This window comes from Megascapheus bottae, chromosome 23 (assembly GCF_031878675.1).
Source record: "Megascapheus bottae isolate mThoBot1 chromosome 23, mThoBot2.hap1, whole genome shotgun sequence".
Lineage (NCBI taxonomy): Eukaryota > Metazoa > Chordata > Mammalia > Rodentia > Geomyidae > Megascapheus > Megascapheus bottae.
Genome location: NC_143531.1, coordinates 6,950,200 through 6,965,301, shown reverse-complemented (window position 1 = coordinate 6,965,301; position 15,102 = coordinate 6,950,200). Strand labels below are relative to the sequence as shown.

General features: G+C 42.9%; 1 protein-coding gene across 2 annotated transcripts in view; it reads left to right on the top strand.

The window, feature by feature from the left end:
• Positions 1-3,937: 3,937 nt before the first annotated feature.
• Ugt8 (UDP glycosyltransferase 8) overlaps positions 3,938-15,102 on the top strand; it is a 60,760-nt gene continuing 49,595 nt past the window's right edge. Inside the window, exon 1 of one of the 2 annotated variants that reach the window (XM_090356657.1) lies at positions 3,938-4,098. The gene's annotated coding sequence lies outside the window, so the exon portion shown is untranslated. Of the gene's footprint in view, positions 4,117-15,102 lie in introns of both variants that reach the window. The other variant, XM_090356656.1, reaches the window with a different exon arrangement.

Here is a 15,102-nt window from a genome sequence, read left to right as displayed (position 1 = left end):
AAACCAGAAGAATTTGATCAGAGCATTGCATGAAAAATATTTCTAGGATCAGGAAAGGTAGCAAAAGATCTAAAACAGGATATTTTAAAATATGATATGCTGCCATCAGTAATAAAATGTCTTTAATCCTTTTGTGAGTAAATTTAACAACCACAATAAAACTCAATGAGTCTCCCATGGTCAGAAGTAAAGGCAGATGAGGGCATTTGTTAAATACTCACTGGGTCCCAAGAGTTGAATACTGGGTAAATCATGTTTCAATTACTGTAACATTTTGCAGTAGGTGTTATTAGTATATTCATTTTATTGGCAAACCAAGACAAGGAGAAGTTAGGTTACATGTCAAAGCTCACACAGGTAAGGAAGGGTGGGTCTGAAATTAAACTCTTGGTAGTCAATTCAAAAGTTAATGATTGTCAGGCTAACCTATTATCTCTCATGTAGTTATCATTATATTGCAGAAAAGAAGCATATAGGACCAGCACTCTGAAGAATTACAACAAACATTTAAAGCATAGTAACAAATTGAGTAAATGTATGTAGTATATAGAAATAATGAGGAAATTTTATTCTATACTGGTTATGGCTTCCTTAATGATATGCTTTCCAATTCAACATTCTATAGACTCAAGCTAACAGGATTGGAGTTTTGAGGATGCAGAAAATATGAAGAATATGCAGATCCTTAAAGAGAATCAAATGCTGTCATTCACTCTATCCAGCCATTCATTAATAATGTTGTCAGCACAGGTGCTGGAACATTTTTTAAAAGTAGAGATGGTGGTATGTTATATTGTGTTCTTGGCCTTATAGTTTCAATATCCAGAAATGTAAATTCATCTCTAATTTATCCCAAGACCAATTAAAGTTAAACCACGGGACACTCTTACAATATATAGTTGTGGATAATTCAATATTGTATATAAACCAGGGAAATAATAAACAAATACAGTGAAGTGCGCATATTCACACATAATATGTTTAAGGCCATCTATACTACATTTATTGCTAAGAATCATCTATGTTTAACACTTCTTTTAAGCTTAACTAGTGCAGTTTAAATAAGAAATAAACATACAGTATGAAAGGTTTCCCAAGCCTAGACAAAGATTTCTAATCTTTAGAAAAGGTAAGGGCTTTTTCGTGTATAATAATGGAATCAGAAAATCCCTATAACAGTAATGAACACCCATGAGTATGTGGACCTTAGGTATGAAATTGTGTGTGTGTGTGTGTGTGTGTGAGAGAGAGAGAGAGAAAGAGAGAGAGAGAGAGAGAGAGAGAGAGAGAGAGAGAGAGAGAGAGAGAGAGAGAGAGAGAGAGAGGGGGGGGGGAAGGGGGGGAGAGGGAGAGGGAGAGAGGGAGAGGGAGAGAGAGAGACAGAGTGTGTATATGGGGGCTTGAACTCAGGAGTGTTTTCCCTAATCTTGTTTTAAGTTAAGGCTGCTGTTCTTCCATTTGAGCCATATCTCTGATTCTAGCTTCTTACTAGATAATTAGAGATAAAAAACCTTATGGACTTTCCTGATCCAGCTGGCTTTGAACTGTGATACTGATACCAGCTTCCTGAGTGTTTATTATTACAGGTGAAAGTTAAAGCATCCAGTTGGTCCTGCACTTATTATTAAGCAAACATAATAACAGTAGCAGCCTATATTAGGTTCCTTTCTTTTTCATTTATCACTCACAGTATATAAAATAAAATACAAAATTATTTTATTTTATTTATTTATTTTTTTTTTGCCAGTCCTGGGGTCCTGGACTTGAGCTTTCTCAAGGTTAGCACACTACCACTTGAGCCATTTTTCCTTTGTATGTGGTACAAGGAATTGAACCCGGGGCTTGGCAAGCACTCTACCACTAGGCCAAACTCCTGGCCTCAATTTTCTTTTTTTAAATGTTGAGATCCCCAAGTATTTTTTTTTTTTTTTGAAGCTGTATGGTCAAATAAGACACGATTTTACTTGGCAGTTTTTTTTCTTTCTTTTCTAAGTTCCCAGTTGAAACCACACCATTTCAGTGAAGCCGTGGTATACTGGGCTTCTGAAATGTATGGCTGGCCGTTTCAAAACGTTGGTATGATATGCATATAGGAGATGACATGATGCCTACACAGTTATGTTATCATAATACACACACACACACACACACACACACACACACACACACACAGAAGGCAATGCCATCAGACGGTGAGGAAAAGCAAACTAGATACTTGCATGGTTCTCTACTATGGGAACTTAAAAGTCCTTGGCCTCTCCTGGCTGGGATGCCACAGCAAGAATTCTCCATGAAGCTTGAGGAAAGTTGCTTCCTGCCCCAGAAGGCGAATTTGGCAGAGATATGCTGCTGACACACACACAGACACACACAGGTTAGACAGAATACAGTAGCCAGCCACAGATTCAACCCCAGAGAAGCATAAATGGCTCTTGCAGGACGAGCCCCAAATGAAGCTCGTTAGGGATCTCAGCCAAGCCTGCGATTTCTGGTCTTGGGTTATTTTATTTACGCATGTGTTTTGCACGTGCACAGATGTGTGTGTGTGTGGAGTGGAGTGGGGGGGTTGGCCCTTAAAGAAGATCCTTCTTATTCTTGGCTTAGCTCTCGCCTTCCCTCTAGCTGTCTAAGATGCCCTTTGGGTTGGAAATAGCAATGGCGAGGCACAGGAATAGCAGTAGGGCCAGCTAAGAAGCTCAGGTGATGGCTGCGCTCCACACACAGGGCCACCTTCCAGACTGGTGATCCAAACAGAAAAGAAGAACTCACACAGGAAGGAAGAAAAGAAGGGAGGAAAGAGAGAGAGAAAGAGGCAAGCAGGGGGAACGGGAGGCCTGGGGTGGGGGGGAGGAGGAGAGGGCGCGCGCGGGCAGCCGGGGCCCAGGCCCCGGAGCAGAGGCGCGGGCAGCCCCGGCGGCTGAAGAGAGGCTGAGCGTGTGGCGGGGCGGGGCGGCCGCGCAGGGCGGCGGCGGCGGCGTGGCTGGTGCGGTGTGGTGAGTGGTGCGGAAAGGCGCGCGGCGGACCCGACGGAAGCCACCACGGACGCCCCGCCGCCGCCACCCCTCGGGAGCCTCGGGAAGCCCGCGCGCCCTCCGCGGCTCCGCTCACGCCCCCCCTCCCCACGCCCCCCCACCCCGCCCCCTCCCAAGTCACTTAAAAAGGCCGCGACACCTGATCCCGGCGCGCTCCTCACGGTCCCAGCCGGCCCGGACGGCGCTGCGCGGCGGAGCGCGAGGAGGCTGACGCGCGGCAGGCAGGCAGGCGGAGACCAGGCGAGGTGGGCGGCGGAGTCGGGGGGCGTCCTGGGCTCCCAGGGCGAGCGCGGGGCGGCGGGGCGGGGAGGCGGAGGGGGTGGCGGGGAGGTGGGGAGCCTCTCTCCCGGGCGCTCCTCACCGCCGGACGCCGGGCACCCTGAGGAGCCCATCCGGCCGCCGCGGGACCTTGTACTTGACCCTGGAGGGATGGGCGCGGGGAGGGGGGGGCGGCGAGGTGCGGGGCTGAGGGCTGGGGAGGCGGGATGAGGAGGGGGCGTGGGGCGCGGGACGGGCGCGGGGTGGAGGACGGGGCCGCGGGACGCGGAGGGGGCCCGGGGTGCGGGGAGCAGTGCGGGGTCCGGGGGGCGCGGAGGGGACCCGGGACTCGGGGAGCCGTGGGGGCGCCCGGGGGACGTGGAGGGTGCGCGGGTCCAGACTTCTCCAAACTCTCCTCAGCCTTCCCGCGAAGAGGTTGGAGGGAGCATGGGGGGGATGAGGGGAAGCCTCGATGGGACCCCCCCTCCCCACTCCAGGACGTTTCACCGCGCATGCTCGCGGGACCCCTCCCACCCCACCTCCCTCCCTCAGGGTTGCACGGACAGCAGGGCACCCGCGGCGGTGCCCGGGCCTCTGTGCAGCGAGTGAGGGGCGCGCGTGCGAGCACCCTGGGTGTGCTTGGAGGAGAAGACGCCTTCCCAGGTCCCCAGGGAGCTGAGGTCTGGGGGTGCCCCCAGGGTCACCGCGTCTTGCTGTCTGTCTGTGCAGTGCGTCCCGGGAGAAAGGACACTCGGAGTTGGCCAGGGACAGGTGCTGAGTTTATTTGTGCAAACTTACTGGCTCTCAGGTAGCTGGCTTTGTAAAGGTGGGTGAGGGCTGGTGGCGGGGGTGAGGGGAGGTGGGGACTGTGGGAGCCACAGAGCTGCTTGTCTTTGGGGAACAGTGTCCTTCTCTCTCTACCCGTGTGTCCCAGGCTCTCAACACCCCCCTCAGCTTTTGGGAGGACAAGGCCAGAAGATGGAAAACTCCCAGGAGTGCAGAAACTAAACCCTGAGGCCAGATTGCACTCACCTGACCTTGCCAGCTCAGGGGAGACAGGCTTGGATGGAGTTTGCAAATCAGGCCTTTTTGAGTCACCCTCTATAAGGACAAGGGGTTAGCACCAGGGGACCGGCCTTTCGTTTTGCAGGATTCCCTTTGGAAATGGTTTAAGGAAACAAACTCAACAAACACTAGATATTTTTAGTCCCCTTGTACAACTGACCTTTTCAAGAATAGTTTGACTAGTACACATTTGCTGGGGCCAGCAGAATAATAATGGGGCGGGGAAGGAATGACTATCATTTGCAGAAAGGTTATAACATATTTTCCAAGAAGTTCTTTAACAGTATTAGATAGAATGGCATTCTAACCCTGGGAGGTATTCCAGGTAATTAAACTGTCCATGTACCTCAATAAATAGAAATTTGTGTTTATGAGTTTAGCCTGGGCCCACAAGCTTCTTTTTCTCCTTCTTGTGGAAGTTACCTTGATATTCCTGCTTTAGATAGGGTAAATAACTCCAGGATTGTTTGATTTATGTGCTCCCAGCAAGATTAAGTTGCCACCCTCATGTGAGGTGACCCTGTGCTTATAGGAGTGTTTTAAAGCTATCAAGATTGGTGTGTTCACATGAAGTAAACCTGCTTGAATCTAGTAGGAGCGTGGCTTTTAAAGAGCAGACAGGATCTTTCACTGTGGTGATCAAACTTTCAGAGTCTGAAATACCACAAGTTTGTTCTGGGATGTATGATTCATGCTTGTGTTAGAATAAACAAAGTAGGTTATACTGATTACAAATTTGTTTTGTAAAATTGAAATTTAGGGAGTATTTTTATTTCTATTATTTATCCATTATTTTATTTATCCTTAAGTAGCTGCACAAAGGAGGTTTTGATTCAACAGGTCATTCTGTGAGTACGCTACCTCTTGACTATTGCCAGCCCATCAATCAATGTATGTCCAAATATTTTGGCATTGAATTTGCCATTAGAGTTTGCTATTAGGCAAGTTTTTTTGTTTGTTTGTTAGACTTGGTCTGTCCTTGAAGGGTATTGGATATGTTACTCCTTGTTGCCTTGTCTTTATGAGAATGAATCCAATTACCAATTCAATAGTGCTACTCGCTGAGGTGTGGAGAACTGTAGAGAGCTGTTTTGTTTATATTAGATAATCACAGCTACCTGGGTTGAAATACTAGACCTGAGACAGAAGTGCCATTCTTCCTGCTTTTCCTGGTTCTTCTTCCTGTTATTGGCTATCATTTCCACTGCTGTTGGGCTTTGAGTGGGCCCTGCATTATATTATGTTGTGTCCTCCATGAAATAATACGGACTTTGGATAAAGCCTGTGGACTTTGTGGCAAGTGTTTTCTATTCCAATGTTTTATTTCTGGGCTGGATTGTAAACAGAATTGTTATGGTTCTCAGAGGAATGGACTTTCTACACCAGCTTTTCATATTTACGTATAGAAACTTTAGTATGTGAGATTTTTACACACATTTAAATTTTCCAGTTAAGTCTTTTATAAAAAATGTGCCTGTCTGCCTGCTTGCCTGCCTGACAGCCTGCCTCCCTCAGTCCCTCCCTCCCTTGCTTCCTTCTTTCTTTCCTTCCTTGCTAAGCTGGTCCTAGGGTATGAATTCAGGAGGGCCTTGGTGCTGTCCCTGAAATTTTATTGCTTAATGATTGGGCTCTACCATTTGTCTGCAGCTCCACTTCTGATTTTTGTTGCTATTATTATTATTATTACTCTTTGGACATAAGAGTTCTGTAGACTTTCCTGTCCATGCTGGCAGCTTTAAACCATAACCCTCAATCTCAGCTTCTGGAATAGCTAGGATAACAGGCATGAGCCATGGGAACCTGAACAATATTTTTCTAAGAAATTGAAGCAATCCTGAAAAGAAAAGTTTACTTAAAAATTGGAGTGTGTGATATGTTAACCTTTTGGAATATGTTTGCTCTGATGTTTATTTTCTGCCCCTGAAACTCATTGATCTTATGTAGTGTTGTTAATATTTGTCTACCCTGAAGCTAGGAAGAAGCAAGGTAATTTGATAATTTTGCTAACCATACTGGAGGGTTGGCTAATTATGTAAACATTTATTTTGCATAGCTACCTAAGAAAGAGCTGTCTGATCAAACCAGTGTGAATAAAGTAGTTTAAGTATTTTTTTGAAAAACAGTAGTAGTAAGCATATCTTTTTAAACTGAAACATTTCACATGAAGAGAAAACTGGTATTTTCTCTAGTATGTAGTTATTAGAAGCATTCTGGGTCAATTTCTATGCTTTAAGGATGTGAGGATAATAAAGAACTAATAAGGCTCTGAGCTTAGGAGGTAGAGACAAGAAAGATACAGAGAGATTCTGGGGAGCTCTTTGCCATTTGTTATGGTGAGAAGGCCAGTCTTACCACAGCCTAGAGGAGTGGCTAATAGGAATGTGAGGTGGAGATGGCCATTTACAAGGTGCTGAGGTGATCATGGATAAAACCAAACTGGTGATAGGGAGAGGATGAGATTGATTAGGAGGTTGTTCATGAGGTAGAGTCTCTTGTATTAGGTGACTAATTACAGGGTGTGTGGTGCGGAAGGACAAAATAGTTCTGAACAGAGAGGCATTGGGTCAGATAGTAGGTGGATAGATGGATGAATGAATGGATGGCTGAAGTTGTTGTTTTACATTTATAATTATGAAAAGTGCAGGGTGATAAGTTTTCCAGGACAAATGTTAAGTGGGGACTTGGGGAAATCTGGAAAAATGGTAAGTAGGAAGGAGACACTCTTGAGAAAGTACAGATCAGGAGAGAGGAAAAATTTGGGGGGGAAACCAGATTTGTGTGTGTGTGTGTGTGTGTGTGCCAACATTGAGGCTTGAACTCAAGGCCTCATGCTTAAATTTGGCTTTTTCATGCAAGACTGATACTCTCCCACTTGAGCCATACTTCCACTTATGTTCTTTTTTTTTTCTTTTTTTGCTGGTTAATTTCAGCTAGGAGTCTTAGGACTTTTCTGCCTGGGACTGGGTTTGAACCACAACCCTTAGATCTTATCTTAGCTTCTTGAGTACCTAAAATTATAGACCTGAGCCATAGGTGGCTGGCTAGAGAACAGAGTCTTCATAGTTAATGGAGGAGATAATTTCAGATAGTGAGAGGGCAGATTCTGAAATGAGGAATGTGGGCTAGTCCTTATCCAGTTGCTAACAGTCCTGTCACCTCGGGCTCACAGTTTAGTTCCTTTCATTGACAAGATGGGGATCAGAGCACTTCCTTCATCAAGCTGCTGAGAAGATCAAGGGAGGGAATCTATGAGGGCCTGGGAAGTTACAGAGCTGTTCTATTGAAAGCAAGTCTTGGAGACCCATGGTGAATTTTGATTTCCAGAGTGTAGCTGTCAGGGCTCAGGAAGAATGACTTAAAAGACCTGTTTTATTCTATGTTTAACTATTTGGGTTAGAAGCCAGTTGAAAAAAAAATAGAAGGGAGCAAAGAAGCCAATGGAAGAACTTGAAGAGATGATGGGAGGGAATTGCCATCAGGCCTCTGGGAGATGCTAGGTTTGCAGGTGAAGCCTGCTCCCCAGCCTGGAAGGTCCATGAATAAAAAGCATTTGGTCAGCTAGGAACATTGGCTCCTAGCTACTCTGGAGGTAGAAATTGTGAGGATCCTGGTTTGAAGATAGTCTAGAAAAACAAAAATGTACAGGAGACCCTATCTCAACCAATGTAAACATGAAGACTGCCATCCAACTAAGCTGGAAGCATTGAACATGTGAATTGCAGTTGAGTCTAGCCTGGATATAGAAAGCTAATGACAGCAAAAAGGCTGGAGGGCTGGCTCTAGTAATTGAGGGCCTGCCTTGGCAAGTACAAGGTTTTAAATTTAATCCCAAGTGCCACAGGAAGGAAGGAAGGAAGGAAGGAAGGAAGGAAGGAAGGAAGGAAGGAAGGAAGGAAGGAAGGAAGACTTCTCTCAGTTAGACTCCCCCATCCCCCTTACCCTGGTATCTAGTTTTGAACAAAGAGTTTTGGTCCTACTTAGCTGATGCCCTGCCACTTGATCCGTCCCTAGCTTGGGATTTTTTTGTTTGTTACTTTTTAGTTAGAGCTTCAGAGACTGTTTTTGCCTATGCTGGCTTTGCATCTCAGTTCTCAGGATCTCAGCCTCTTGAGTAGCCAGGATGTGAGCTACCAGCACCTGTATGTATGTATGTATGTATGTATGTATGTATGTATGTATGTATGTATATATATGTATGGGTGTGTGTGTGTGTGTATGTGTGTGTGTGTGTATTTTTTTTTTTTTGGTTGGTTGGTTGCCAGGCTTGAACTCAGGGCCTGGGTGCTGTCCCTAAGCCTTAGTGTGCTCCAGACTAGTGCAGACTTGGAGCCATAGCACCACTTCTGGTTTTTTATTTGGAGATAAGAGTTCATGGGAACTTTTCTGCTCTAGCTGGCTTCCAACTGTGATTCTCAGCGTTCAGCCTCCTGTGTAGCTAGGATTATGGTGCCAAGTGAGTCACTGTTCCTCAGCTGACAATAGATATTTTAAAATATATCTTCAAAGAATTCTTGGCATAGTAAGTTTGCTTTAGTGTGCATTTAATCTAATAAACATATGGATTATTGATTTTAACAGAACCTGAAAACAAAACCAGAAAGAGATAACTGGAATGAAAAGTTAATAAAGTATGATCTACTATTTAATGACTTAGAAGGCATTGCCAAAACAGATAGGCTATTAAAAGTCAGCATTTTGAAGCATAATGACGAATGTGTGTCATAGCTGAGGGACTGATTCCTAAAGGTTTGTTATCTTCTCCTTTTTCTGAGTTTATTGTTCTAGTATTTAAATATACTTCCTTTTTATTTTAGGATTTTGACCATGTAGATGGAGTCATGCTTATTGTAAGTGACAGACATCTCAGATTAGATTTCTACTTCAATATGTACATGAATATCTTACCCAATAATTACTGGGTATTTTGAGAAAAAATATTTATATCTATGAACTTGCTTTGATAGCAAGTCAACAGTTGAGCATGTTGAACATTGTTTATAAAGTGGTTGTAAGTATAATGGAGATTAATTGGTTAAAGTAAGAAGCCAGGCCTGTGGCTCTTATCTGTTATTCTAGCTATGCAGGATGATGAGATCTGGAGAATTAAAGCTCAATAACAACATGGACAGAAAAGCGTAAGAGATCCATCTCCAGAGTAATCAGCAAAAATGTCAGACTGGAGGTGTAACTCAAGTGGTAGAGTACCATACAATCAAGCAAGCTGAGTAAGTGGTGCTGAGGCTGAATTTGAAATGGGAGAGAAAGGGAAGGAGGGAGGGAGGGAGGGAAGTGGAGGGAGGAATATTAATTGGTTATATATTTATTCTTTTTTTCCAGACCTGGGGCTTGAACTCAGGGCCTCAACCCTGTCCTTGGGCTTTCCTTAGGCAAGTGCCCTACCACAAGAGCCACGGCACTACTTCCAGCTATTTTCTATGTATGTGGTACCAAGGAATCAAACCCCAGTCTTTGTGCATGCTAGGCAAGCACTCTACCACTAGGCCAAACTCCCGGCCCAATGTTTATTCTTTTTTAGTTAAAATTGCTGTCTACTTTAGTGCCACTCCTCTGTACTGTTAAATGCTTAGCATTTGTGCAGAACTGAGTACTTAGGATTTCCAACCAATAGTTATTGAAATTAGATATTCTGCATGTTAAGGTAGAAATGCAGTCTGTTATTTAGACAACCTTTGTATTTTATTTCATTCTTCGCCTGTAAGTCCCCTGCCACACATTTCATTATCAGTAACTGTCACTATTGGAGTTGAGTTTTTGATGCTTTGGTGCCACTGTGCTTACTACCTTACAGTGTACAGTCCTTCCTGTTATCTGCAGAGCACACAGGTCTGAAGGCAATTTTCCATTTAGATTTCTCCTACTTCCATCCTGTGTATGTACCAATTCCAATTTCCACTTTTTAGTCTTAGTGTGAAGTTTGTTTACAGAGATTGTAAGTACCAAGTTGAAATTTGCTTAGGCAGGTGTGCCAACCTTAATGTAAGTATTTAGGAGTTCATAGCCCAAACCAAAAAAACACTACTTTTGGATTCATGAGTGGCAGAATACCTGAGGCGGCCTACGCCAGTTCCTATTCTCAGATGGAAATGTATGCAGGTTTTAAGTAAAGCATTTGGACTGGATAGAAAGGACATGTAGTAAAATTGTCTTAGACATCTTACTTATGGCTCTGTGATATATTGTTTTTACTTTAAACGTATCATCAGTTTCCATTAGGTTCATGTATCTGTAATAGAAATGCATCCAGATTTTCCTAAAAATTATATTTGCAACTACTTTGCTAATTTTTTTCATAGTTGGGGAATATTACAGAGTAAAATATGTGTCCATTCATCTTATACTTCCCATTTCTGTTTTGTAAAAACAGCTCAGAGATATAGCCCAGTTCTAAGTTAAGTTAACCAGCACAAAAATCAAGCAAACCCAAAAAGCCCAAAAGAAACAAACAAGAAAAAAAAAACCTGGAGAAAGTAAGGAGGACATGTAATAAGTTTTAGTTATATTTGTACACTTGGTTTTTATATATTAATCAGATACTTGTCTATGTTAGAAATATTTTCCAGTAAACAATGTGAGAGATAATTTCAAAGCATGCCATATTTTAATATACCCAAGGACCTTTCAATTTAGAGAAGTATCAAAGTAAATTTTTCGTAGGAAAATTCATATTTATGCAAATTCCAGTTTTTCTTTTCTTCATTTTGGTCTCGGGGTCTGACTTTTCGACTCTTGTAAATAAATACATAAAAACAGACACCAAGAAGAAACTTGGGCACATGTTTATAGCCACATTTTGATATACTCTATCCTTTAGAATTAAAAATAAATTTTTTCTCTTGAGAAATACTTGCTATGTGACCAAGGATGACTTTGAACTCATAATTTTAATGTCTTTCCACCCAAGTGCTGCATGCCCTATGGCATGCTTCATTGGATAATTCCAAAGTCCAGTTAAAATAAAAGCTTATTTTTTTTCTCATTCTTAAATTATAGTATTAGAGAATCAGCAGAAAACATTTTTTTCTTTTCTAGCCATGACCTGGGTGATTGTGCTAAGCAGTTAATTAGTGTGGGCCCTTCCATATGAATAAATAACTTCCCTGTGCTTTCCATAGCTTTGCATTTGTGGTGGGGTGCCTGCTGTCAAAAGATATGGGTGGGGAGGAAACTAGTCCAACAGGTTTGCCTTTCCATTGAATTCTAGGAAAGGAAGTCCAGGCTATGGATTTGGGCAAGGGTGAAACTATTAACAAATATTAACCCTGATCACCAATTCTGTTTTCTCCTGGGACAGCCAGGAGTGTGGCCTAGTGGTAGAGTGCTTGCCTAGAATACAGGAAGCCCTGGGTTCAATTCCTCGCTACCACATACACAGTGGTGCTATGGCTCAAGTTGTAGACTGCTAGCCTTGAGAAATCTCAAGGATAGTGCCTAGCCCCTGAGTTCAAGCCTTGGGACTGGCCAAAAGGAAAAAAAATAAAAAAGGAAGAAAGCGTTCTGGGATATTGGGATGACCATGTTTGCAAGGAGATAAAGTGAGCAGAGACATGAGGCAGACAGGAAGGAAATGGTGATGAAAAAGAAGGTGTGGTTAAAGAAAAATAATAGTGGACACACACACACACACACACACACACACACACACAAGGATAACCTTTATGGTTAGTATTATATGCAGGCTTTGTGTAAATTGGGTGTATCATATTAGGAAACCAGAGTATTGATCTGACTATAATTAAAACAAATACATGTTCAAGGTATTTAGCACCTGAAATAGAGCCCAGCACTTTATTTAGGTTTAGGATGAGGAATGCTAGGGATATTGATGGGAAATGTAGTTACCCTCACATTAGTCTATTCATATAGTTGTTTTTGTTTTTGTATTTTTTTTTTTTTTTGGATTGTGGGCCTTGAACTCAGGGCCTTGATGCTATCCCCAAACACTTTATGCCCAAGACTGACACTCAACCACTTGAGCCACAATTCTAGTTCCACTTCTGATTTTTTCTTGTGCTCAGCTTTTATAGCTTCTTTAATTTTTGTGGCAGCACCAGGGTTTGAACTCAGGACCTTGTGCTAGTTAATGATGAATACTACAGCTTGAGCAACACTCCAACCTATTTTTCAAATAGAATTTCAAGTTCTCAAGTTTATTCTCTGATTGTCCTAAGCCATAGTCCTCTGATTAAGGTTTTGTTAGCAGAGCTGGGATGGTAAGTGCATTCCACCATGACCAGTTTTTTATCAGATGGTTAAGTTGGGGACTCAAATGTTTTGTGGGGTCTGTGATTGAGATATGATCCTTCAGGTCCTTCTTGAGTGGCTAGGATTACAGGGGTGAATCACTGTCAGGACATTTTATTTATTTGTTTGTTTATAAATATTTTACATGTACATTTAGTCTTTTTATCCTTTATTCTGCTTATCACAGAGTGGTAGGTAGGGCCATTCTATAGATGGTAATCTGGGATTCTACAATTCTAAAGTCACTTTCTGTCATCAAGACAGTCCCTGGTGAATTCAGTGTTAGGTTCATGGTACTGACATAAAGTTATATGTATGAATTGTGGCTAGCTACCTGCTTGTTTTCTGGAATGCTAAGCTCACTTTAGTCTCTGCCCTCACTCTCCACTTTTCTCTCATTTGACGCTGTTCTACCTGCACTCATGTGTGATGGTTCTTTTCATCTGTTTCTTAGTGTGTCTCTCTTTACTTTCTGGGATTTTTTTTTTTTCTCTTTTTGGTTGAGGCTCTCTCTCAGAATTTGAACTCAGGATTTTATGTTCTTGTTTGACTAGTTTGCTTATAGCAGGCCATCTACCATTGAGTCACTCCTCCAGCCTAGCTTTTTTGCTGGTTATTTTGGAAATAGAGTCTCTAAGGACATTTCTGCTCGGGCTGGCCTGGAACTGAGGTCCTCTGGGTTTCCGATTGCTGAGTAGCTGGGGTTCCAGGTGTGTGCCTAATTCTTGAGGTTCATGGACTGGAATTTTACATGTAAATAGATGGCCTTTAATTCTGTCCTGGTTTTCTTGTCTATTCTCTCCACAGCAGAATGGGAACTTACGTTCAAATCTGGCATTCCCATTTGCATTAGCCATGTGACAGCATTGGTGCTAATTTCTAGTGTACCTTCTCCTTCCCCTTGGATGTAATCTGGCCCTAATTTGATTAAGGATTTCCTGAAGACCTCCTCCACTGCTTGTTGCTTTCCCACTGAGCTTGTGCCGTCTGTGTGGTCCCTTGTCACTTTGCCCTTGACTGCTTTGATGCTTCTCTCTCACATTTCCTTTGACCTTGAGTAAATCAGTTGTTCTTATTGCTCTCTTGCCTTCTTTCAGTGTCATTTGAATTTCCTTTCATTTCTCACTGGGGGAATCCAACGTCTTAGTCTTGCCTGTTCTCACAAAGCAGTGAGAGAAGGAAAAATTCCCCAGTTTTCTACATGTATAGTAGTGATTTTTGTAGCTCTTTTTTCTTTTTTTTCTCCAGTTGCATTGTTCAAACTGGAGACTCATCCTGTGTTTTGTTTCTAAATGAAATATTCTTACAGAAGCACAAGATGTTCTAGAGACCACTGATTGATGTTGTCCCCGTGGACAGAGTCATATCATAGTGCCATAGAATGTGTATGTGTGTGTGTGTGTGTGGTGTGTGTGTATGTGTGGTGTGTGTGTGTATATGAGAGAGAGAGAGAAAGAGAGGAGCGCGCTAGTGCTAGGGCTTGAACTCAAGGCCTAGCCACCGCCTTGACACACACACACACACATACACACACACACACACACACACACACAGTTTTTAATTTTTATTTTTGGTTGGCCGTAGGCCTTGAACTGTGGACCTAGGTTCTGTCCCTAAACACTTCAGCTCAAGGCTTAGTGTTCTACCACATTGAGCCACAGCACACTTCTGGTTTTCTGATGGTTAATTGGAGATAAGAGTCTCATGGGCTTCCATGTGTGGGCTGGCTTTGAACTGAGATCCTCAGATGGCAGCCCCCTGAGTAACTAGGATTACAGCCCTGAGCCTCACGGCTGGTCTCTGTCACTTGAGTGACATCCTCTCCCCCCACCCCTTGGTTGTTAATTGAAAGAGTCTGAAGTACTTTGTAGCCAGGTGTGTCTTTGAATTAGGATGCTCATATCTCAGTCCCCTGAGTCACTAAGATTATATATGTGTGAGGCATCACTGCCTAGCCTGTCCTGCAGGCTTTCTTTTAAAATTATAAGGGCTTAAGGTTCTTTTTTATTGTTTTTGTTTTTAATTATTTGCAGCTTCCAATAGTTGGAAATACATTCTTACAGCTGATTCTATGTAAGACCAAGGTTACCATAAGAGCCATAATTCAGTATATTCTTCTATAATTGAAATGTAAGTTGGCCTGGTGTCTGACAGAGTAGCTGAGGAAAAAACTATTATACAATAGGAAGAGGACATGGAACCTGTCTAATAAACTCCTTTTCTCCATTGGACTTTTATGCCAATTCATTTATTCAAAGCTCCAACCCAGAAGACTAAATTTTCCAACCACTTTATTTATTTTTGATTCTTTGTGCTAGCCTTCTGGCTTGACCTCAGGGCGGGGACTCTTGTCATTGAGGTATTTTTGCTCAAGGCTAACTCTCTACCACTTGGACCACAGCTCCACTTCTGGCTAATTGGAGATAAGTATCTTAGGCACCTTCGTGCCTGATTGGCTTTAAACAGTGATCCTTACACTAACTGC